At 44.6% G+C, this 25523-nt stretch overlaps 1 protein-coding gene across 2 annotated transcripts in view; it reads right to left on the bottom strand.

Moving 5' to 3' along the window:
* The window catches only part of LOC137618052 (ankyrin repeat and IBR domain-containing protein 1-like), a 177046-nt gene extending 152752 nt beyond the window's left edge, over positions 1-24294 (bottom strand). For both annotated transcript variants that reach the window (XM_068347999.1, XM_068348001.1), the window contains exon 1: positions 24155-24294. The gene's annotated coding sequence lies outside the window, so the exon portion shown is untranslated. The remainder of the gene's footprint in view (positions 1-24154) is intronic.
* Positions 24295-25523: the final 1229 nt, after the last annotated feature.

The following is a 25523-nucleotide window of genomic DNA, read 5'->3' as shown; positions in this document are numbered from 1 at the left end:
AGCAGTAGGAGGCAAGAGATGGGCCTCGCAGACAGCCAGAGCGTTAATAACAGCCCCCCGCAAAAGACAGGACTTCCACTTCTGAGGATGCCAAAGAAAGGACCCCTCTGGGACCCACGCTGCAGAAGATCCATGCATACATCACTGGAAGGAGGCTTGGCCACACCCAGCGACAGCCAAACCTGCAACAAATCAGAAATTGGGAAGGACTCGTCCGTAGGCGGAAGCGAAGCTGTTTCTCTAGGGAAAGCAGCAACGTCTCTGAATCCCTAAGGTTGCCCTGGAGTAAGTTGTTCTACGCTCCTACTTGACCACCCCTTGGAAGAGGCATAGTGAGCAGGAGCTTTGGGAAGAAACCAGGGGCAAGAGAAGATGTCCAATATTTTTTTGTCCTTAAGGAAGACCCCGATGATGAAGAATCTCTCTTGGACTACTTCTTCTGCCGGCACCCAAATCTCTCCCATTGGACGGCAGCCAACTCCCTACATTCCTCACAGTTGGACACAACGAATGGAGTCAAGTCTCGACCGAGGACATTAAGGTACCTCAAGAGTGGCCCTCAGGCTCTGAACACGTACATATGAGAGGGCAGACGAACACACACACCTGAAATGAAAAAGGATCTGAGTATAATAGCCAAGTCTTTTGAGAGCAGAGAGCAGACACATCTGTTCTTCTCAAGTCAAAAGAAAAAAGTGACTCGGTTTCACTGGAGTGTAAATGAGTGGGGTTGCTGGCAACCCACACTACCCCTGCTAACTACTGGTTTGGATAGTTGCCACCTTAATGGCTAGTCTTCTAGCTTTGCCTAAAGATAATCCTTAAGAAAGAGCGTAAGGTTTGTAGTGTGTCAGAACATTGAAAGAATTAAAATGATATTTTCATAATAAAATAAATTTTTGAATATACTTACCCGCTGGTTATATAAAAGAGCTGAAGTCCCTGACGCCAGGGCAGAAATTCAAATCTCGCGCTATCGAAGATACGCCAGGTGTACCAACCGCACCCTAGCGGTAGAACAGGTGGAACTACACACCAACTCCAGTTCTTCCATGCCTCATAGCCATACCATAGGTAGTCTCTAGAGGGGAGGAGGGTGGGTGTTAAATTTATATAACCAGCGGGTAAGTATATTCAAAAATTTATTTTATTATGAAAATATCATTTTTAAATATAGAACTTACCCGCTGGTTATATAAAAGAGCTGATTGACACCCCTTGGTGGCGGGTCAGAGACAGCTACATATAGAAAATTCACTTAAGGGTTACATACAATAAACTTAAGCAGTTCTCACCTGATAAGGAAGCTGACAGCAATGATACTCTGCCTCATTTCGTCCGCTATCCTTAAGAGATCCAGTAATCCACTCGGGCTGAAAATCTCTAGGAGCTGTCAAACGGTACAACCACCTATAACATGACAGAACCTCAACCAATACCCTTGTTCCGGGTGCACTCAAGGAACAAATTGACCACCTAACCAAATCAAAGATTGCGGAAGACTGACGCCCAATCTCCACAAACAACCATAACAAACGAGTTCCAAGAGATAGAAAAGGGGTATTAAGAAAAAAGGGAACGTAGTGGTAGATCATTCACCTACTATCGCATTAGCCGCTATAAAAGGACCCAACGTAAAAAGTCCTCATAGCGAGTCTGAACATTCTTCAAATAATGGGATGCAAAAACAGACTTACTTCTCCAAAATGTTGTATCCATCAGACTTTGCAGAGAACGGTTCTGTTTAAAGGCCACTGAAGTCGCTACCGCTCTGACTTCATGTGTCTTGACTTTGAGGAGCCTCTGATCCGACTCATCACACTGAGCATGAGCTTCTCGAATCAACAATCTAACGAAAAAAGACAAGGCATTCTTAGACATGGGCATCGAGGGTTTCCGGACTGCACACCACAGAGCGTCTGAGTTACCTCTCAGATTCTTAGTCCTGTCCACATAAAGCCGTAGCGCTCTAACTGGACAGAGAACCCTTTCCAATTCACCGCCAGCCAAATCAGAAAGGTTAGGAATCTCGAAGGATTTGGGCCATGGCCGAGAAGGGTTTTCGTTCTTGGCCAGGAACCCCAGTTGCAAAGAACAAATGGCTTTCCCATTCCGAAAACCAATGTTCCTGCTTAAAGCGTGAACTTCACTAACTCTTTTCGCAGTGGCGAGGGTAACCAGAAAAAGGGTTTTCAAGGTTAAGTCCTTAAATGAAGCCGAGTGTAAAGGCTCAAATCTGTTACTCATGAGAAATTTAAGGACTACATCCAAATTCCAGGCGATGGGAGCTGTTTGAATCTTCTTGGTCGTATCAAAAGACCTAAGTAAATCTCGTAGATCTTTATTATTAGAAAGGTCTAGGTTCCTGTGTCGAAAAACCGTCGCCAACATACTCCTGTAACCTTTAATAGTCGATGACGAGAAGTTATGCTTAACTTTAAGGTCCAAGAAAAAATCTGCTATTTGGGAAAGCGAGGTACTGGAAGAGGAAATCGCGTTAGTTCTACACCATTCCCTGAACAACTCCCACTTGGACTGATACACCTTGATGGTTGAAGACCTTCTTGCCCTTGCAATTGCCTTGGCTGCCTTCTTCGAAAATCCTCTAGCTCTAGCGAGTTTTTCGATAGTCTGAAGGCAGTCAGACGTAGAGCTCGGAGGTTTTGATGATTTCGGGCCAAGTTAGGTTGTCTGAGAAGATCGGGTCTCATGGGAAGGCTTCTCGGAACATCCACCATCCATTCCAGTACCTCTGGAAACCAGCTCCTTGACGGCCAGAACGGAGCTATCAGTGTCATTCTGGTCTCCTCGTGTGAAATGAACTTCTGAATCACTTTGTAAAGGATCTTGAACGGAGGGAAAGCATAAACCTCCATGTGTGACCAGTTCATCAGAAAAGCGTCTATGTGCAAAGCTTCGGGGTCTGGAACCGGAGAGCAGTAACACTCTAGCCGTTTGGTCTTCGCGGTGGCAAAGAGATCCACGAGAGGTCGACCCCATAACTGCCACAGACTCTTGCAGATGTCCGGGTGCAGAATCCATTCTGTGGAGAGAACCTGACCTTTCCTGCTGAGTCTGTCTGCGCTCACATTGTTGACCCCCTGGATGAACCGCGTCAAAAGAGTCACCTTCCTTTCCTCCGCCCAGATGAGGAGCAGTCTTGCAATCTCGTACAGAGGCCAAGAGTGGGTCCCGCCTTGTTTCACAATATAGGCCAGAGCTGTCGTGCTGTCCGCATTGACTTGGACCACCTTGCCCCTGATCTGCTTTTCGAAGCCGATGAGAGCCAGATGAATAGCTAAAAGCTCCTTTTGATTGATGTGGAGAGAGGTTTGCTCCACCGTCCAAGTCCCCGAAAGCTCCTGCTTCTCTAGAGTGGCTTCCCACCCCGAATTGGAGGCGTCGGAACACAACACGAGGTCTGGGTTCCTCTGAAGTAAAGACAAGCCTTCTTTCAGTCTGGGCTCGTTGTCCCACCATTGAAGATGAGACTTGATGGAAGCCGAGATGGGAATGCAATCCCTGTCGAGGCTGTCCCCTTTCTTCCAATGGCGGTTGAGATGAAACTGAAGAGGACGCAAGTACAACCTCCCCAGGGTCACGAACTTCTCTAACGACGAGAGAGTCCCCAGAAGGCTCATCCAATCTCTGACGGAGCAAAGATCTCTCTTCAGGAACGTTTGGACTTTTAGGAGGGCTGCTTGGATTCTCACCGACGACGGAAAAGCCCGAAAACTCCGACTGTGAATCTCCATCCCCAAATAAAGAATCTCCTGGGATGGAATCAGTTGTGATTTTTCCGAGCTCACCAGGAGACCCAGTTCTCTGGAGAGATCCAAAGTCATCTTGAGGTCCTTCAAACAACAATCGGCTGAGGAGGCTCTTATCAGCCAATCGTCCAGATACAGAGAGGCCCTGATTCCCCTCGAATGCAGCATGCTTGCCACGTTCAGCATGATCTTGGTGAACAATAGAGGAGCCGTGCAGAGTCCGAAACAAAGAGCCCTGAACTGGAAGACCTTGTTTTCGTCCATGAACCTCAGATAACGTCTGCAGCTGGGATGAATCGGAAGGTGGAAATAGGCATCCTGAAGATCTAAAGAGACCATCCAATCGTCCTTCCTCACAGCTGCCAGAACTGTTTTCTGAGTCTCCATAATGAACGTCGAGTTCTGGACGTAACCATTTAGCACACTTACGTCCAGAACCGGTCTCCACCCCCCGGAACTCTTGGGTACTAGAAAAAGGCGGTTGTAAAACCCCGGAGACGTAACATCCTGCACTTCCTCTATTGCTTGCTTCTCTAATAAAAGAGACGTCTGCAGAAGCATGGCTTGCTTCTTGGGACCCTCTCTGTATTTGGGCGAAAGGTCCACTGGATCTGTGACTAAAGGGGGATTGGTCAGGAAGGGGATCTTGTAGCCTTCCTTTAACACCTGGACGGACCAGGGGTCCGCTCCATTCCTCTCCCAAGCCTCCCAAAAGTGAGTCAACCTGGCACCCACTGCTGTCTGAAGGGAAGGGCAGTCAGACTTTACCTCGGCCGGACTTGCCCCCTCTGCCTCTAGGCTTCCTTCCTTCTGGTTTAAAAGAGCCTCTTCCAGAGGGCTTCCCACGAAAGGACTGAGGTCGAAACCCAGAAGAAGATTCCTTAGGTTTACGAGAGGAGAATGACGGAGGCAAAACTTTCCTAGTCGAATGAGTAACTAAGTCATGTGTGGCCTTCTGCGTGAGAGCAGTAGCCACCTCGCCTACCAATTCCTGCGGAAATAAGGTATTAGACAAAGGTGCGAAAAGAAGGCCCGTTTTCTGGTAGGGAGACACTCCTGCAGAGAGAAAAGAGCACATCGTGGCCCTTTTCTTGAGAATTCCAGCTGTAAACAAGGCAGCAAGTTCGTTAGAGCCATCCCTCACACCTTTGTCCAAGCAGGACATCAAATGAACCAAACCACTAGTGTCCGTTTCCGTCATATCAGAGACCCTCTTACTCAAAGCCCCCAAAGCCCAGTCCAAGAAATTAAAAACTTCGAAAGCCCTGAACAGACCTTTAAGCAAATGGTCGAACTCTGGAATGGACCACCAAATCTTCGTCTTCCTTAAGGCAAGACGACGAGAAGCATCTACCAAACTTGAAAAATCCCCTTGGGCAGACGAAGGAAAACTCAAGCCCAACACTTCACCAGTCTCGTACCACACACTAGATTTAGAGGCTAACCTAGCGGGAGGAAAGGCAAAGGCCGTCTTGCCAAAAGATTTCTTGGAGTCCAACCAAGAACCCATTAATTTCAAGGCCCGCTTAGAGGATCGAGAAAGAACCATCTTGGTATAAACTGGAACCTTGGTAGCTTTACCTAAGATGAATTCAGAAGGCGGAGAACGAGGGGCCACAGGGGTAAATGAATCCGGGAAAATTCCAGTCAGAATAAGCATAAACTTGCGAAGGTCCACCACATGCTGATAATGCTTCTCCTCCTCATTCTCAGAGACTTCCTCAATAGGATCATCCTCATCCGACTTTTCCTCTGGTTCGTCTTCTGGCAGTGCAGCAACAGCCGCAGCCTGAACCGAAGGAACAACGTCTGGATGGGACTGCCTGTCAAGGCCAACATCTGCGTCAATCTGATGGGGAGAAGTAGAAGTAGATTGATGCGAAACACGGACGTGTAGACGATCATCCTCAACCAACAACTGCCTAGACCGCTTCGAATCCGACTGCTGTTGAACAGAAGAACGCTTGAAATCAGAAGGTAACTGTCGAAGATCGCCGAGGGGTCGCGTAAAGTCCGAGGACTGTTGACGCGAACGATCAAAGTAGTCAGGATGTCGACGCTGCGAATCAATGTTTTGACGCGAAGCGTCCAAAAGTTGTTGACGCGGACGATCCACTACTTCAAATCGTTGACGCGTCTCGTCCACTTGTCGACGCCGATGTTCTTCCCCGCGACCAGAATACGAAAACTGGTCAACCATAACTCTCTGACGCGACTCATCAAAATCAACCTGGCGTTGAACACTATGACTGGGAGACCGCCTAAGTGATAACTCGTCAAGACCAGAAACCATCGAACGTCTGTGCGATAACTGGTCTGACATCGAACGCCCAGACATAACGCCAACACCTGGTTGATAAGAATCCATCAACGACGAGAGTTGTTCCTTCATAGACATAAGCGCAGACCATTTCGGATCAACAGAACTCCTAGAGGGAAGATTCGCACCAACGTCACCACGCATTTCGGGGGAAGAAAGCCAATCCGATGGAAGAGGGGGTGCATGAATAGTAACAAGGTCCGAATCGGAAGGAATCATATCCACACGAACACGGTGATCTGAACGTTTGGCCGGAGTGCAAGCGCTGGGAGAACGGAAACGTTCCGGTGAACCCCACGAACTACATCCTGGACGCACAGGCGATTCCCGACGCTGTGAAACATCATGCGTCCGTTTAAGCGGTCTTGACGCTCGACGCCAGATCTCACTCCCCGACCCTTCATCGGAAGACGGGGATAACGCATGAACCTCACCTTTCCTACGATGAGGGTGAACGACCTGAGCTACGGCAACAGGAACGTTCGAGGGGACGTCTGCACGATTGATGACGCTTCTCGTTCCCTTAAGCCGTTCGACATTACTTCTCCCATGGGTTCGAGAGCTCGAAAGAGGTCTTAGGCTAGGTGAACGACAAGATCGTGCCGACGCACCCTCCGCAACACTAAACACATTATCAACACTTGTCACAACACCGAGAGAGTCACGATTCTTCAGTACCACATCAGACACTGAAACACTTTCCACAGTTCCGATAGGCTCACGGTTTTTCAATACCTTTAACTCGGAAAAGATAGTATTTCTATCGGCTGCTAAAGACTCAACTTTCTCACCAAGAGACAAAATAGCAGTAAACATGTCTTTCATAGTAGGTTCCTGATCTACCACCACAGGGGAAGGAACAGGATTAGGAACAGGTAAATTAGGTAAGGCTCTATCCACAGATCGGGAAGAACTACGCCTAACTCTATCTCTCTCTAGTTTCCTAACATAACGATCGAAAGTAACAAAATCATCATCAGTTAAGGAAAGACACTCATTACACCTATCATCTAATGAACAAAATTTACCCCTACATTTTACACAAATAGAATGAGGATCAATAGATCCTTTAGGAAGTCGTGTACGACAACCCTCACTAACACACCTACGCTGAGCAGGGGAGGAGTCGGCCATTTTTAAAGCTAACGTGAGAGACCGACAAGCAAAAAGTAAGGGAAAAAGCAATAAAGAAAATCTCAAACAAAAAGATTTCAAGATAAGAACCAAGGGAAATTAATCAACGATAGCTTAAACTCAAAAAAGAAACGTTGTAAATCACCAAACAACTTCCCAAGAGAGTAAAACACGAGAGCGAACTTCTATATGTCAGTCAGCTATGACGGCAGAGAGAAGAACTGGAGTTGGTGTGTAGTTCCACCTGTTCTACCGCTAGGGTGCGGTTGGTACACCTGGCGTATCTTCGATAGCGCAAGATTTGAATTTCTGCCCTGGCGTCAGGGACTTCAGCTCTTTTATATAACCAGCGGGTAAGTTCTATATTTTAAAAAAAATTTCAGAAATGATTGATCACCGAAAATCTGAGAAGATGGAAAACGAGCTATCTCTAGCTCTAGTGCCCTCAGATTTTGATAAAGCACAAGGTACTTAAACCTCTGAAGAGCGAGCGGGAGAGTGTGGCACAAAGTGACATGCAGTCACGTCATGCAAGTGCCTGTCACTGGGTGGAGAGGAGCCTTGCCAACCATCACGGAAACGCGATATGGTACAGTATCTCGATACTCATAAGAGCATTGAGAGAGGTCCCGAAATATCACCTGTTACAATTTTCCATTGAAAAATGCATTGGAAGGTATTGACATGTGGGAAGATCTCGGCGCATAGGAAGATCTCGTTGAATGGACTGGGACTGCAGAAGGGGAACAGGTGACAATTGAACTACTGTATTTCCCTAGTCACTTGAAAGTCACAATTGCCAGAACAAAGGCAAAGTTTCCAATCACATGGTTTACAATTGTGTGGACACCAATCACTTGGTGACAGATCATAAGAAGATAAAGCGTGCGAAGAACAATCATGATACGACTGTTCATGCGGAGATGGATCATGAAGGGATCAATCATAAGACATTGGATTATCTCCACACTCCCACTCACGCAAGGAGACCAATAACAGGATTCTATTCCACCACGTATGAGTTTCTCTCTCTTTCCAGCTGTAGTCTTCTTACACGGATATCCTGAGGTGTTTTTCAAACATCCAGGAGGGGGGGAACACACTTCATCCTGTCTAACAGTACATGTTTTCAGTCTATCAGAACATACTGTTTCTCCCTTGTTTACACGGGGAGAACATACTTGGTATGTTCTCCGTGAAGGGCTAAGTTCTTGCTATGCACTGTCCCTCACTTGTGTTCACGGAGACATCAATCGTAGTCTCATTAGATTCCGGCTGAATAGTCTCACTGGACTTTGACAATGACTTCTTCTTCAAACCAGAAGTAATGGTGTTCAAGGGTTCATCCAAGGGCATGCCACTTAGTACGAAACCAAACACAGGTTACAGGTGTAGCGTGTGCCATTACTCCTTTCCGATGTGGATTAGCTTTTGGTCCACACCGCCTGTTTCTCTCTACCAAAAGAAAGAGAGAGAGAGAGAGAGAGAGAGAGAGAGAGAGAGAGAGAGAGAGAGAGAGAGAGAGAGAGAGAGAGAGAGAGAGAGAGAGAGAGAGAGAGAGAGAGCCTTCCTTACCTTACCTTATTTTGTTTTTTCCTTATTTTTTGTTTGGGTTCCCCCAGGTCCCTCAGTGTGAGAGAGAGAGAGAGAGAGAGAGAGAGAGAGAGAGAGAGAGAGAGAGAGAGAGAGAGAGAGAGAGAGAGAGAGAGAATATCATCCAACAAAGGAGAAAGAAGGGCACTGCTCATCATCCCAACCAACAGTGTGCATGCTTGGTTCGGTATGACACCATGTACAGGTAACAGGAGTATGAACACCTGTATAGTACACCAAGACACCTCCTTTGAACAAGTTGGTTCTCATTACAGGACTGTTTTTCTCACACAACTCCTATCAATCGGTCTTCCTAGACTTCTTTGATGATATCTACTTGTTCAGCTTCTAGATGTAGCAGTGTCTGAAGAATCTAATGAATATGTGGCAAGGGATAGAGGAAATTGAAGTTCATTCTATGGGATCGTATAAATAAATCACGAGGCTCCCAAGGGGAAAGAGGTCACATAAGATTCTTCAAACAAGCAAAGACTAGGTGATAGGGCCTTTAAACCCTCCCTAGGGGTCAGAAAACACTATAGGTGATAAAAGGATGCCATCCCTGCCTTTAAACATTCAGTGACAGCAAAACCTCATTTCTCAAACAGACAACTAGTAACGTCTAAAGAATGCTAAATTCCTTAGGTTCACACTGTTGTAGTCGCATAAGGCCACACTAGTTAGGAAACTACACTAGGGAGTCATGACTATCCTTCCTCTACGGCCCTCTGAGGAAAAGGGATATAAACTCCAGAACTGGTTGATAAGCAGCTGGTTTTCTTATCTGGGGACCACATCTCTGGAGGTGGAGAGTTGATTGGAAATCTGCATTAGCAGACTCCTGTGTTAATATCCGAGCCACTAACAGGTTCTTCTTGAGTGCTGAGCAGGACCCAAGTTGGACCTCCAACCCCATTGCTGGTTGAGGTATATGTACAACAATGGTATTAATCTAGAAAGAAGCAATGTTTTTAGCTATCTTCCTCTTTATCCTGCTGGTGCTAAGAAAAGTCTCTGGAGCTCATCACTGAATAGCTAAAATTCTCACAGGATAGAATCATGAAACTACCCCAAGACAGAGAAGTCAGTTATTCAGAAGACCTCTGGATGCCTCCTGGGACAAAATGGAGAAGAGTACTCAACCTGATACAGTATTGTACGTAGCTGGGTCTAGGCCATGAATTCGGGAACGAACTAAGGTAACCTCATTCCTTACTTCGGAATAACTAGCGACTTACAAGATGCCAAAAGTTCGCCAAATTGCTTCACCAAAGCTAAGGTTAGCTGAAAGACCGTCTAGATAGTCAGATCTTTGCCCAACACTCATCTCAAAAGCCTCGTATGAAGCATCCATAAGAGATTTGAGAACACAGGTCACATCATACTCCAGGGTGTAGGGTCCTAGGATTGGTATGACTGCTCGAAGCTTCTCATGAGCATAGACAACTCTCACAAGGAAATTATTCCATGTTCTACAGTTGAAAAACTGTCTCTTTTCCAGCCATAAGAACAATCTTTTCCAGACGAGAAAAGTCAATGACTGGTCTCCATCCTCTGGTTGACGTTTTTACCAGGAAAAGCCACCTGTAGAAGTCTAAAGAACCATCTCAGACAGCTTCGAGCAAGTCCTCTTCATCATCGCTTTCAATACAGTCGCAAGCACCAGAGCATTCAGCGATTCCGGAGAATAAGACAGCAGCGTTACTGGTATGTGATGAGGGGAGGGTGAGAGCCGATGACAGGAATACATTATCCATCCCAGAGGACCTTCACCACTCAATGTCGGCTCTGTGTTGCTGACCCATTACACAATGGCTCGACAGGCATACCTCCACTCATGGCAGATAACTTTAGCATCAGCTTTCTCCCTTCCTTCCTCTGCCATCCTTCATAATAGGTTGGGGGTGACTTTAGGTTGGAGTTTAGAAGCTTTAGGTGAAGTTATATTACATGAGTTTTGGCCCTTAAAGGCAACCTCTCGACTGATCAGATAGAAGGAAGATCTTGTGTGAGTGGCTCGAGTGTAGAGAATTCTTGTTACAGTACAAGAGATCTGAGAATTGACTGTATCAAAAGCCTCCCGAGCAAGAGCCTACCATGGTAACTCAACGGTGGGTTTCAACCCTTGAGGGGTGCCAAAGTGTTAATAAATGGCTGTCATCCCATCCTTGATGAGCTCCACAGAACCCTCCAAGATGTCGCCGAACTCAGGGATGAGGGCGAGAATTCTAATAAATGTTTACTCTGTCTTGGAATTCTGTCTCTGCTGGCACAGGACCTGCGTCAGGTGCTGTAAGGTCGATGACGTCCTGTGACTCTTCCTCCTTGACAAGGGGGTGGACTCAATATGAACTTCAGATGATTCCCTTTTCCCTTTGGAGTACAGTACTGTACTGTACTTACGAACAAGGCAGAGAATAGAACTGGGGCAATACTCCACAGCGGAAGACAGAACTGAGAAAAGTTGCTCAGACTCCCCTTCGGACGACGAGTTGCCCGTTACTCTCTTCACCAAGACAGAAGAGGCTCGAAGTACCTTGGTCTCTCAGGGTAGGAGGGAGAACGTACAAAGAGTGCCTATCCCTGGATGAAGAAGGACTCCAATAATCATCACCCTCGCGTGATGAGGATCCTTGGTGCTCTGAAGAGCACTGAGAGCAGTCCCAAGAGGTTACCTGTTCGTAATCCCTGTCCCGATGATGTGTTACAAGGTCTCATCATGAAACACAATCTCACAGTGTTGGAGAATTTCCTGGAAAAACCGGCCACATCTCGAGGAAAATTCCTGTGATATAGACTAGGCTCGGCACAATGGAAATCTTCATGTGAAAATCCTCATTGATGAGAAGGAACATATGACAGAGGCAGGAGTCTTGAGAAAAGCTAGAATAAGGGTCTCTGGAAGTGGAACCATGAGGGAGGTCCTGTCACTCAGTATTCGATCGTGAGGTGTTCTCTGGTTCGGTATGCAAATGTAAGAATGCAATGTGGTGACAGTGAACGTGGAGACCATGGAAACAAAGCACATGGAGGAGGAACACATTAAGACCGAGGGTGTGGAGGCAGAACGCATGGAGACCACATGCGAGGAGACAGAGCACAGGGAAACCATGTGCGTGTACACTTGGAACATGGAGACCGGTCTCACAGTGACTGACAACAATGGAACCAATTACGCAGAGATAGTGGGTGACGAGGAGAACCATGATCTACAGTATCTCTCTTACATGCATGTGTATAAGGGAGGCTCTCATCCCTCACCTGAGCAAGAGAAGTAATCTAAAGTTTCTCCTCCACTTCTGGAAGATCTCTTCGGGATAGTCTGTTTTGACGCCAATACTAATTATCACGCGAACATCTAAGAGGAGGGGAACAAGTGTAATGGTCAGTGTCCTGACCAGCAGCGTACATGTGCAGTCTCATATGAGATTGATTGATTGATTTAAAGTTTTCAGGCATCCTGACATCTAAGGTCATTGACGCCGGAGTCTCATATGAGACTAAGCACCGGTAGCAGAAGCGTGAGCTCCGGTACCTCATCCTATACCTCATAGGGAAATACTTTCCCAGGATGGATTGTGTTTCGGTACCATATCATTTCTCCAACATGTACATGGGAGAGATCAGACAATTTCTCAGAAGATTCCGGCGGCTGATCTTCCTGAGCTTTGGCACCACATCCAGGAACAAGAGATGCAGGTAAGGTGAGAGGGGAAGGCAAGCGCGTACACTTTAGTTACTGCTGACCACTCTTTACCTATGTTGAGGACTTTCAGGCTGGTGGTGACACGACTGTGGTAGACAAAGACACAAGGGTTTCCTTAGCAGCAGGCGAGGACTTGATGAGGGTCACATCACATCGTTCCTTTGCAGGCGGGAAGACTTCTGGGTCTTAGCCACAACTAACACCTCAAGATGACGGGATGCTGCCAATCCCTAAGGAAGGCCACAACTCCTTGTGAAGGTAGTCGGCAAGCAGCACAGCAATAGGCATACTTTGAGAGAGAGAAGGGGTAGTACTGTACAGTATTACCTTCACTGGGGAATGGAAATACTTCTGCTTCCTACAAACAAGCCCAGCCCCAGAGGAATCAAAAGAAGACAAAGCAGGCTTAAAATTCACAGAAGAGAAGAAGAAACTACTGAGCTTTTTCCATATCAGATTAGGCATTGCTATGCCTTAATGCTGAAGAATCCTTCTTAGCCTAATATTTCTTCACAAACTCTACCCATTGAAAGGGAGGCCATGCGCTACACTCGCAACAGGAGGATAACTGCAAACAGTCATGCCCCTTGCAGAAGATACAAAGATGATGTGGATCCACTTTCATAAACTGGCCGGAATTCCGACCAGGTTTTAACAGGGCACAGCTGTATTTCTGCCAGTAATCTCTCCATCCAAAACAGCAAACAGCAATCAATATGAAAAGCAAAAGTAGAAGGTTAACCATCCAAGTTAAAGGCAGAAGAGAAGTACGTCCGGACTGAACTGCGCTTGAAGTCAAAGTGAGGGTTGCTCAACGTGGTAAGAGAACAGGCCCTTCCCTCCACTTGCCAGTAACTATGTTTACCATGTTAGAAGTTTAAACATCCATTCCAGCTTACAGGAGTTATAATCCTATTGAAGGATGAAAGAAGGTTGATTGTTTATATTCTAGTTTCATATGATATTACATTTAAAAAAACGCAAACTTGGAAAATAAAGTAGGGCAATGGTAATTACTAATTAACATCCTAACCAAACCTGACAACCTAACCTATGATGATATTATCATCAATATTATTACATGCTAAGCTACAACCCTAGTTGGAAAAGCAGTACGCTATAAGCCCAGGGGCCCCAACAGGGAAAATAGCCCAGTGAGGAAAGGAAATAAGGAAAAATAAAATATCTTAGGAACAGTAAAAACATTGAAATAAATATTTCCTATATAAACTATAAAAACTTTAACAAAACAAGAGGAAAAGAAACTAGATAGAAACTAGATAGAAAAGTGTGCCCTAGTGTACCCTCAAACAAGAGACCATGGTACAGAGGCTATGGCACTACCCAAGACTAGAGAACAATGGTTTGATTTTGGAGTGTCCATCTCCTAGAAGAGCTGCTTACCATAGCTAAAGAGCCTCTTCTACCCTTACCAAGAGGAAAGTAGCCACTGAACAATTACAGTGTAGTAGTTAACCCCTTGGGAGAAGAAGAATTGTTTGGTAATCTCAGTGTTGTCGGGTGTATGAGGATAGAGGAGAATTTGTAAAGAATAGGCCAGACTATTTGGTGTCTGTGTAGGCAAAGGGAAAAAACCGTAACCAGAGAGAAAGATCCAATGTAGTACTGTCTGGCCAGTCAAGTATAGTATCTCAATGGGCAGCTGGTGCCCTAGCTATTTTACTATCGAGATACTGAATGAGTTCATTCATTCTATTATCTTATGTAACACCTATTCAGATAATTTTTTCTTGGTGCATCATACTCCTCCTTATCCAGTTTTAACAATCCTTAATTTAGTCCATCCAATAGGCATTCATCATCATCATCTCCTCCCACGCCTATTGACGCAGAGGGCCTAGGTTAGATTTCGTCAATTGTCTCATCTTGAGCTTTTAAATCAATACTTCTCCATTCATCATCTCCTATTTCCCATTTCATAGTCCTCAACCATGTAGACATGGGTCTTCCAACTCTCCTGGTGCCTTGTGGAGCCCATATAAAAGTTTGGTTAACTACTCTCTCTTGGGGAGTGCAAAGAGCATGCCCAAACCATCTCCATCTGCCCTTCACCATGATCTCATCAACATATGGTACTTGGGTAATCTCTCTTATAGTTTCTTATAAAACCCGTTTCATTTACAAAACTTTCCCTCTAATTCCTTATTTTTATATTCAAGGTAACTGCGATCCTCAACTGGATTCTTTATGCTGATTTGCAGTTTTTCCTTTTATTTAAAGTTCATTAAAAGTTTAAAATGTGCGAAAACTCCTGAACTAAAGTATTCCAGCACGGTGCATCATCTGCAATGCTTATTTCAAGTCATTTATTCCAAGCTTCTGTAGTGCTGTACAGTACTTTATCAAAACTATATAAAGTCAGGTATTAATAAATAGTATTACAGTACTGTTCTATAAACATTAGGATATATTTTAGGCCAGTTATCACAAGAACATTACTGTTTTGGTGGAGCGATTTCCTTTTTAAAGAGGATAAATTTGCTGGTACGATTCTTTGATTGGCCGCTGGTATACCCACTAATCAGGTAAATTTCTTTAACTACATAAATATTAAGTTGATACGTTAAGATACTGAAAGATACAGATCTATAAATATTTTTATTTATGCTTGATTAAAAAATGTTATTTTCATTAGTAAAATAAATTTTTGAATATACTTACCCGATAATCATGTAGCTGTCAACTCCGTTGCCCGACAGAATTCTACGGGAGGGATACGCCAGCTATCACTATACTAGAAGGGGGTGTACTCACCAGCGCCACCTGTGGCCAGGTACTGCAGTACTTCTTGTTGACACCACCTCACTTTTTCCTCGGTCCACTGGTTCTCTATGGGGAGGAAGGGTGGGTCAATTAAATCATGATTATCGGGTAAGTATATTCAAAAATTTATTTTACTAATGAAAATAACATTTTTCAATATTAAACTTACCCGATAATCATGTAGCTGATTCACACCCAGGGGGGTGGGTGAAAACCAGTGTACATGACTAAAGGATAGCTAAGTATCCCGTATTTCATATAATCAGTTATTTCAGAATAACAATGAAATAATAAGTACCTGGTAAGGAAGTCGACTTGAACCGTTACTCTGCCTTTATTAAGTTCGTCTTCCTTACTGAGCGCAGCGTTCCTCTTAGGAGGCTGAATCAACTCTAAGGTGCTAAAGTATATAGGGCTGCAACCCCTACTAAAGGACCTCTACACAACCTCAAACCCAGGCGCTTCTCAAGAATGAATTGACCACCCGCCAAATCAAAAGGATGCGGAAGGCTTCTTAGCCTACCGTAACAACCATAAAAACAACAATAAAAGCATTCAAGAGAAAGGTTAAAAAGGTTATGGGATTAAGGGAATGTAGTGGCTGAGCCCTCACCTACTACTGCACTCGCTGCTACGAATAGTCCCAGGGTGTAGCAGTTCTCGTAAAGAGACTGGACATCTTTAAGATAAAATGATGCAAACACTGACTTGCTCCTCCAATAAGTTGCATCCATTATGCTCTGCAGAGAACGGTTCTTATTAAAGGCCATCGAAGTGGCTACGGCTCTCACTTCGTGGGTCCTTACCTTCAGCAAAGCAAGGTCTTCCTCCTTCATGTGAGAATGGGCTTCTCTAATCAGAAGCCTTATATAATACGAAACCCCGTTTTTGGACATGGGCATCGAAGGTTTCTTGATTGCACACCATAAGGCTTCTGACTGTCCTCGTATAGGTTTTGACCTATTAAGATAATATTTCAGAGCTCTGACAGGGCAAAGAACTCTTTCTAGCTCGTTACCTACCATGTTGGAAAGGCTAGGAATTTCAAACGATCTAGGCCAAGGACGTGAAGGAAGTTCATTCTTAGCTAAAAATCCGAGCTGTAAAGAACATGTTGCAGATTCGGATGTGAACCCAATGTTCTTGCTGAAGGCATGAACCTCACTGACTCTTTTAGCTGTTGCCAGGCAGACGAGGAAAAGAGTCTTGAGGGTAAGGTCCTTGAAGGAAGCTGACTGGAGAGGTTCGAACCTAGGCGACATAAGGAACCTTAAGACTACGTCTAGATTCCAGCCTGGAGTGGGTAAACGACGTTCTTTAGAAGTCTCAAAAGACTTAAGGATGTCTTGAAGGTCCTTGTTGGAAGAAAGGTCCAAACCTCTGTAGCGGAGAACTGAAGCCAACATACTCCTGTACCCTTTAATCGTAGGAGCCGAAAGGGATCTCTCATTCCTTAGATGTAATAGGAAGTCAGCTATTTGGGTTACAGAGGTATTGGTAGATGAAACTGCATTGGCTCTACACCAGTTCCGGAAGACTTCCCACTTGGATTGGTAGACTCTACGAGTGGATACCCTCCTTGCTCTGGCAATCGCACTGGCTGCCTCCTTCGAAAAGCCTCTAGCTCTAGCGAATCTTTCGACAGTCTGAAGGCAGTCAGCCGAAGAGCGTGGAGGTTTGGGTGCAACTTGTCTACGTGAGGTTGACGTAGAAGGTCCACTCTTAGAGGGAGAGTCCTGGGGACGTCGAACAGCCATTGTAGTACCTCTGTGAACCATTCTCTTGCAGGCCAAAGGGGAGCAACCAGCGTCAGCCGTGTCCCTTCGTGCGAGATGAACTTTTGAATGACTCTGTTGATGATCTTGAACGGTGGGAATGCGTAAAGGTCGAGATGGGACCAATTCAGCAGAAAAGCATCCACATGAACTGCTGCTGGGTCTGGAACTGGGGAACAGTACAAAGGAAGCCTCTTGGTCATGGAGGTGGCAAACAGATCTATTGTAGGCTGACCCCACAAGGTCCAAATTCTGTTGCACACGCTCTTGTGAAGGGTCCATTCCGTGGGGATGACCTGATCTTTTCTGCTTAGGCGATCTGCTGAGACGTTCATGTTGCCCTGAATGAACCTCGTTACTAGGGTGAAGTTTAGACTTCTTGACCAAATGAGGAGGTCCCTTGCGATCTCGCACAGGTTCCTCGAATGGGTCCCTCCCTGCTTGGAGATGTAAGCCAAGGCTGTGGTGTTGTCGGAGTTCACCTCCACCACCTTGCCTAGCAGGAGGGACTTGAAGTTCAATAGGGCCAAATGAACTGCCAGGAGCTCCTTGCAGTTGATGTGGAGTGTTACCTGTTCCTTGTTCCACGTTCCCGAGCATTCCTGTCCGTTCAAGGTCGCGCCCCAGCCCGAGTCTGATGCATCCGAGAAGAGATGAAGATTGGGGGTCTGAATAGCTAACGATAGGCCCTCCTTGAGAAGGAGGTTGGTCTTCCACCACAAGAGAGTGGTCTTCATCTCTTTGGTGACCGGGATAGAGACTGCTTCGAGCGTCAAATCCTTGTCCCAATGAGCTGCTAGATGGAATTGAAGAGGGCGGAGGTGGAGTCTCCCTAACTCGACGAACAGGGCTAACGATGACAGGGTCCCTGTGAGACTCATCCACTGTCTCACCGAGCAACTGCTCCTCTTCAGCATGCTCAGGATGCAATCTAGGGCTTGGCTTATCCTTGGGGCCGATGGAAAAGCCCGAAAATCCTGACTCCGAATCTCCATTCCCAGGTAAACAATGGATTGGGAGGGAATGAGCTGGGACTTTTCTAAGTTGACTAACAGACCCAGTTCCTTGATCAAGTCCAAAGTCCAGTTGAGACTCTCCAGACAGCGACGACTCGTGGAGGCTCTCAACAGCCAGTCGTCTAAGTAAAGGGAGGCTCTGATGTCGGATAAGTGGAGGAATTTTGCAATATTCCTCATCAGATGCGTAAACAGCATAGGAGCTGTGCTTAGGCCAAAACACAGGGCTTGGAATTGGTACACAACCTTTCCAAAAACGAATCTCAGGAAAGGTTGGGAGTCTGGATGAATAGGAACGTGAAAGTAAGCGTCTTTCAGATCCAACGAGACCATCCAGTCCTTCTGCCTGACCGCTGCTAGGACCGACTTCGTCGTCTCCATAGTGAACGTCTGCTTGGTGACATAAGCATTGAGCGCGCTGACGTCCAGCACCGGTCTCCAACCTCCTGTCTTCTTGGCCACCAGAAAGAGACGGTTGTAGAAGCCCGGGGATTGATGGTCCCGGACTATAACCACTGCCTTCTTCTGTAACAGGAGCGACACCTCCTGGTGCAACGCTAGCCTCTTGTCCTTTTCCTTGTAGTTGGGAGAGAGGTTGATGGGAGAAGTGGTCAGAGGGGGTTTGCGGCAGAATGGTATCCTGTAACCCTCCCTCAGCCACCTGACAGACTGGGCGTCTGCACCTCTCTTTTCCCAAGCTTGCCAGAAGATCTTGAGTCTGGCTCCTACTGCTGTCTGGAGAGGAGGAGAGTCAGTGTTTGCCTTTAGAAGTCTTGGAACCTTTCCTAGACTTGCTCCTGGAAGAGTCTGGACGGGAGCTTCCTCGGCTGGGGGCTCTACCACGAAAGGGCGGAATAAACCTCGTAGCAGGCGTATCAGCCACTGGGGTGCGGTAAGTCCTGGGAACTGAGGGAGCAACCTTAGTCTTACGAGCTGAAGAGGCCACAAGATCATGAGTGTCTTTCTGAATCATGGCCGCAGACAAGTCCTTGATAAGTTCTTCGGGAAACAAGAACTTAGAAAGCGGAGCGAAAAGGAGTTGAGACCTTTGACAAGGTGTGATGCTGGAAGAAAGAAAGGTGCAAAGCTGCTCCCTTTTCTTAAGAACTCCTGACACAAACATTGAAGCAAGCTCGCCAGATCCATCCCTAATTGCTTTATCCATGCAGGACATTAAAAGCATGGCCGAGTCCTTGTCCGCAGGGGAGGTCTTCTTGCTAAGGGCCCCCAGGCACCAGTCTAGAAAATTGAACATCTCAAAGGCACGAAATACACCCTTTAGGAAGTGGTCTAAATCGGAGAAGGTCCAGCAAACCTTAGAGCGCCTCATTGCTGTTCTACGAGGAGAGTCGACCAAACTTGAGAAGTCAGCCTGGGCAGAGGCAGGGACTCCCAAGCCTGGTTCCTCTCCTGTGGCATACCATACGCCCGCTTTAGAAGTGAGCTTAGTAGGTGGGAACAAAAAGGAAGTCTTCCCTAGTTGCTGTTTAGACTGCAACCACTCCCCTAAAATTCTTAAAGCTCTCTTAGAGGACCTAGCAAAGACGAGCTTAGTATACGTTGACTTAACAGGCTGCATGCCCAGCGAAAACTCAGATGGAGGAGAGCGTGGGGTAGCAGAAACAAAATGGTCCGGGTATACCTCTCTGAAAAGAGCCAGGACCTTACGAAAGTCAATGGGTAGAGGAGAAGACCTGGTTTCTTCCACGTCTGATGAGGGATCCAGGTGCGCAGCTTCCTCCTCAGAAACCTCATCACCAGAGTGTAGCGAAGTGAGAGGTAATGTAACAGTGGTATGCTGAACAGCAGAATCAGAACAAGCGGGTGCATAAACGCTTGTGGATTCATCCTCAAGTCTCTGTTGCTGAGTTAAAACCTGAGGTTCAGGCTGCAAAGGCTGGTCAGGAAGAGTAGAGGAAGGTAGGCGCATGGGTTGAGGTGGCTGACTCCTGGCATGAGTGTCTTGTCTTAAGAGTAGCGCTTGCTGTAAGGGTTGCGGATGCGCAGTAGCAGGTTCCTGAGGAACGAGTTGAGGTTCCTGAGGTGTGAGCTGCGAGAGTTGAGGTAGCGGCTGCGCAGAACGCAGTTCTTGTCTCGCGAGTTGAGGTTCCTGAGGTGCTAGGCTAAGGTGTTGAGGTTCTCGCCTTGAGGAGGGTTGAGGTCGCTGCAGCGAGTGCTGAGGTGGCTGCCTCATGGATGGAAGAGGTTGTCGTACCTCAAGAGATTGTTGCCTCGCTGGTGGAACCGCAAGCGGAAGCGGAGGAAGTAAGGCATAAGCTTCCTGCTCCCATTGCTGAGGTTGCCTTAAGGAAGGCTGAGGTTGCTGCACACCGCTGGAAACTGGCAACTCAGTACGCAGTAAGGAATCCTGAGGAGCCTCAACTTCGTACGCCTGGCAGACAGGACTGCGGTTAGGCGGAGCGATCGCAGGAGGAGGTGTAACCTTCTCAGCCTGACACTCACGCATTAAGACCGCAAGCTGTGACTGCATGGACTGCAGCAAAGTCAACTTGGGGTCGACAGACGCTAAGGTCTGCTGAGGCAAAGCCTTAACAGAAGATGAGGTCTGTTGCGGCATCACCTTACCCCTCTTAGGAGGAGTGCAGTCACCTGATGACTGCGGAGAGTCAGAGCTAATCCAATGACTGCAACCAGGTTGTAGAGCTCTTGAGGTCTGGACTTTGCGTTTGAGAGGTCTTGAGACCTGAGTCCAGCGTTTTCTCCCTGACATATCTTCAGCAGACGAGTAAAAGACGGGCTCAATCGTCTGCGGGTGGGAGTGACGGTCTCTGTAAGACACGCCCGCAACCACCGAGGATACTTCTGTGCGCCGATCAAGGCCTGCCGAACCCTTTTGCCCTTCGACATTGCTTCTCCCCTGGGCTTGGGAGCTTGCAAGAGGTCCCGGACTGGGAGGACGACTGGCACGCACAGAAGTACCCTCACGCACCACACTGACACTGACACTAGCACTTGGCACCGCACTGACACTAGCACTTGTCACAGCACTGGCACTATCACCTCCCACTGCACTTTTGACCTTAAGCTCTTTGACTTCTGCCATAAGAGACTTATGGTCACTAACCACCGATTCCACTTTGTCACCTAAAGCCTGAATGGCACGCAAAACAACAGACATATCAGGTTGAGTACAAATAGTAGGTTCGGGGGTAGCCACTACAGGGGGAGGAAAAGGTTGAGGGTCATGGGGTGAGGAAAAAAGTGAAGAGCGAGAAGAACTCCTCCTAACTCTCTCTCTCTCTAACTTGGTTGAATATTTCAGGAATCGAACAAATTCAAGTTCCGAAAGACCGGCGCATTCCTCACATCGATCTTCCAACTGACAGGGCCTTTCCCTACAGTCAGAACAAGCGGTGTGAGGATCTACCGAGGCCTTCGGAATACGCCTATTACAAGACCTACATCGTCTATGGGGTGGGGCTTGTGAAAGGTCAGACATCTTGAATCAAAGAGTTAGTCAAGGGGGATTCCAAATCAAGCAAAAAGATCGTTAACCATAAATCAAAACTAAATAAAAGCTATCTAAGCTAATTAGAAAAGTTTCCAGTAAAGCGACAGCCGAAATCTTAGAGAAATACTTCACCAAAAGCCGTGAACAGAACTCCAAAATCATAAGCGTATCCCAGAATGTCTTGCCGGAAGCACGACAGAGGAAAAAGTGAGGTGGTGTCAACAAGAAGTACTGCAGTACCTGGCCACAGGTGGCGCTGGTGAGTACACCCCCTTCTAGTATAGTGATAGCTGGCGTATCCCTCCCGTAGAATTCTGTCGGGCAACGGAGTTGACAGCTACATGATTATCGGGTAAGTTTAATATTGAAAACTGGTTTTGCACATACCAATTTGTCTAGTTAGCAGTTGGTTGGGACAGACATTAAATTTCTTATTACATGACAAATCAATTTTCTTTATGGAGTTAAATATTATTTATCTTTGTGGCTGAGATCATGGTGAGGGGTAGATGGAGATGGTTTGGGCATGCTCTTCACACTCCCCCAGAGATTAGTTCACCAAATGCTTTTCACACTCCCCCAGAGATTAGTTCACCAAACGTTTAACTGGGCTCCACAAGGCACTAGAACAGTTGAAAGACCCAGGCCTACATGGCTGAGGACTATGAAGCTTAAAGTAGGAGAGGATAAACGGAGAAGTGTTGAATTAAAAGTTCAAGATAGACAACTGGCGAAATCTAACGAAGGCCCTTTGCGTCAATAGGCGTAGGAGGAGATGATGATGAAGATTGTCTGAAATATATGAAGGTAGTTTTATGATTTACTGAATATTATGATTTAGTGTTACCTTGACAAGAGTGAAGATAGTTGGGAAGCAACACAGGGTCGAGATTTAGTCTCAGGTAAGTAGGTAAGGATACAACTCCTAGGTTAGGTTAGGTGGGGAACCTTAGGTTGGGAGTTGTTAATGTGTTTATTTCAGTCATAACTTTTGGAATTCTAAAACTTCTAAAATCTAAAAAATATGGGTTTCCCCCAATTATTTGCATCAGAACAGTTCAAAGTACATATAAATACATTAGGAACATTCCTTATTTTCTTCATGGAAATATTATACTATAGTACATATTTACCGACATTTTAACTACTGCCTCGGTTCATCCCAACCAACTACATAGGCTCCCAATGATTTGAAAGACATGTTATTCCTTTTAAAAAAACATTTGATGCGATAATTTTTTTTTTTTTGCATTCCTAATAGGCCATGAATCATTGAAATTGGGTCAATATCACAGTCTTGATTTTAACTTGCTTTAGATTTAGTTTCTAATTATTACTCTCTTGGTTTTCTTTATTTTCCCTTTTCTATGAAAATAATCTTTCCTTTCGTCTATTAAACCATTCACAAAAAAATATATAAATATATAATTTTCCCATGTCGTCTTTATTGTTCTGCAAACATATACAGTACAGCTTATCAAAATTTGTTCCTTCTTCTGTCCCAGTAAAATACTAGAATATCTCCAAGCCTATTTAGCTTGTCGCCTTAGTCAAAAATATCTTAAATATCGCTCTTCTTGAATTATCCTTTTATTTCCATTAATTTCTGGCTCTCATTCTATTATTAAACCCAGTAGTTACACCTTTAAATAAACAAGTATGATGCTGGCCTAATTACTCTACAACTAGTTAGGTCTGTGGTAAGCTGATTCTAGTTTTCCTCGTCCATTAGCCTATATCATAAAAGAGAAAAGCCTAAATAATCACTTATTCAATTAGTATAGCAAAAACACGAATAAGATGAGCATTTATAAAGCAAGAAGGAAGACGACAAACTAACCTTGTTGGCCGATACATCACCATAGCACCAATATAAAAATGAATGGGATTCGCATTAGATTATTTAATAGCAGAATCAGCCAATTAATTCTCGGCTTGGTTCTTTTCATTGAGATAATCAGTTTCTTTGAATTTTTCCTATAACTTTAATAGTCTTGAAATGGAGTACAGTATAGTCGTAAAGCTGAGGACCATCTTAAATAGCAAGATTTGTAAAGACGCATCACATTCCATGTATTTCCACCCTAAAATACATCGGGATGTGAAATTCCATTTATATAACATTAATTAAAGAGTGAACAGAATTTCATATATACACACACATATATATATATATATATATATATATATATATATATATATATATATATATATATATATTTACGCATTTGTGTTTAGATCATATCATATTATAGAAAACATTTATTCTAATGTTATTACTGTTCGTAAAATAATTTATTTTTCCTTGTTTACTTTCCTCACTGTGCTATTTTCCCTGTTGGGGTCCCTGGGCTTATAGCATCCTGCTTTTCCAACTAGGGTTGTAGCTTAGCAAATAATAATAATAATAATAATAATAATAATAATAATAATAATAATAATAATAATAATAATAATAATAATAATATCGTTTGGGATACAAACCTATAATCTTGGCTGTCAAACCAATGAAAAAACAAAGGACCCCGTTTATACGTCTCTTCGGGGACACCTTCCCTTATTTAAGCTCGGTCATGGCACTCACCTCTCATAAAAGACTGCATGGCCTCCTTAGATTCATGGTCCCTCCTCCTTTCCGGTTAAATAATTAATCCTTACTGTAAATCTAACATGTTATTGTCTGTCACTACAACACAACAGTACTCTGAAATCAATAGATCTTTCAATAGCAATGTCAAAATAGCAGACGACGCAAACTTGAAACAGAAGAGCATCGTTTTCTCGTTGCTTATACATTTTGTTTATCAGTTGCGCATTCAGTAACTTATATAAAAGTTCTGATACCTTTATGGGAAAGGGCGCGAATTTAACTATAGATGACTCAATCATCTCCTTCTAGCGGGACCTTGGAAACACTAAAATGAACGTTAGTTTTATAGTACGGTTATTAATTTTGTTATATATACAATACAGCGACATGACCACATCAGTATTATACTTCAGAGCAAGAACAGATACATTAAATACAAACTTTATTTACAAATACACAGAGGGAAGTGTCAACTGTGATTTTTGTGAAAATCAGAAAGATTTCACCCTTTCTTTATATTCTTATTTTGCCATAAATAGAAAAAAAGAAATAAATTAATTAATTGAGATTCAACAACCATATGAAGAAGACTTGAATAAAATATTGGGATCATTTCTATTTAGTAAAAGAAATCTAAGAAAAATAAATTTTATACCTGATGTGGAGAAAAAGACAAAATAATATAGAAAGATGAACTAAAATGTACAACACATCGCAAAATTACCATAGGCGCAGTTGCAATGGCTATGCCTTGTCCCCGAGCCTATAGGAAATCCTAAAATGAACGTAAACTTGGAGTAGGCCTACTATCATTTGCAGGATAAACTGTACACCTTTCTTCAGAGGTTTGGTTAGAAATAATTTAAATAGACGTTATACTTATACGTTTTTATCGAAAATAATATTAGTATATTCGTAATAACATAGTAACACGGTGTTTCCACTAAAGCAAGTGTTTTTCGATAAATAACCTTGTTAGCATAGTCTATGACCAGAGATCCAAAAACAAGCATTTAATTCATTTTAACAATCTAACTTAAGGCTTTCTTCACTTCTACTGTTACTTTCAGTACCAGCTCAGGAGTTTCATTATTTCTTATGGCAAAATTATTTCTTAGATCCCTATTCTTTAGCATAATTCTATTATTTCACTATTTTATAACATTGTATATAAATCCTCTGCAATTTCGATCAGTCCATATATTTTGTTGATATATCAATTTTCATCCGTTAAAGCAAATATCTGTTGGCACCCTATTCCAAGTCTTCTTTTCATTAACTTTATGCTTCTTCCTTTCTTTAGTGTTTCCTCACTTCTGGTCAGTTCCACTGACATAGAAGGCACTTTTATTTATATATATAA

The sequence above is a fragment of the Palaemon carinicauda genome, chromosome 24, assembly GCF_036898095.1.
Source record: "Palaemon carinicauda isolate YSFRI2023 chromosome 24, ASM3689809v2, whole genome shotgun sequence".
NCBI lineage: Eukaryota > Metazoa > Arthropoda > Malacostraca > Decapoda > Palaemonidae > Palaemon > Palaemon carinicauda.
Note: the sequence above shows the minus strand (reverse complement) of the source record. Positions and strands in the feature narration are given on the sequence as shown.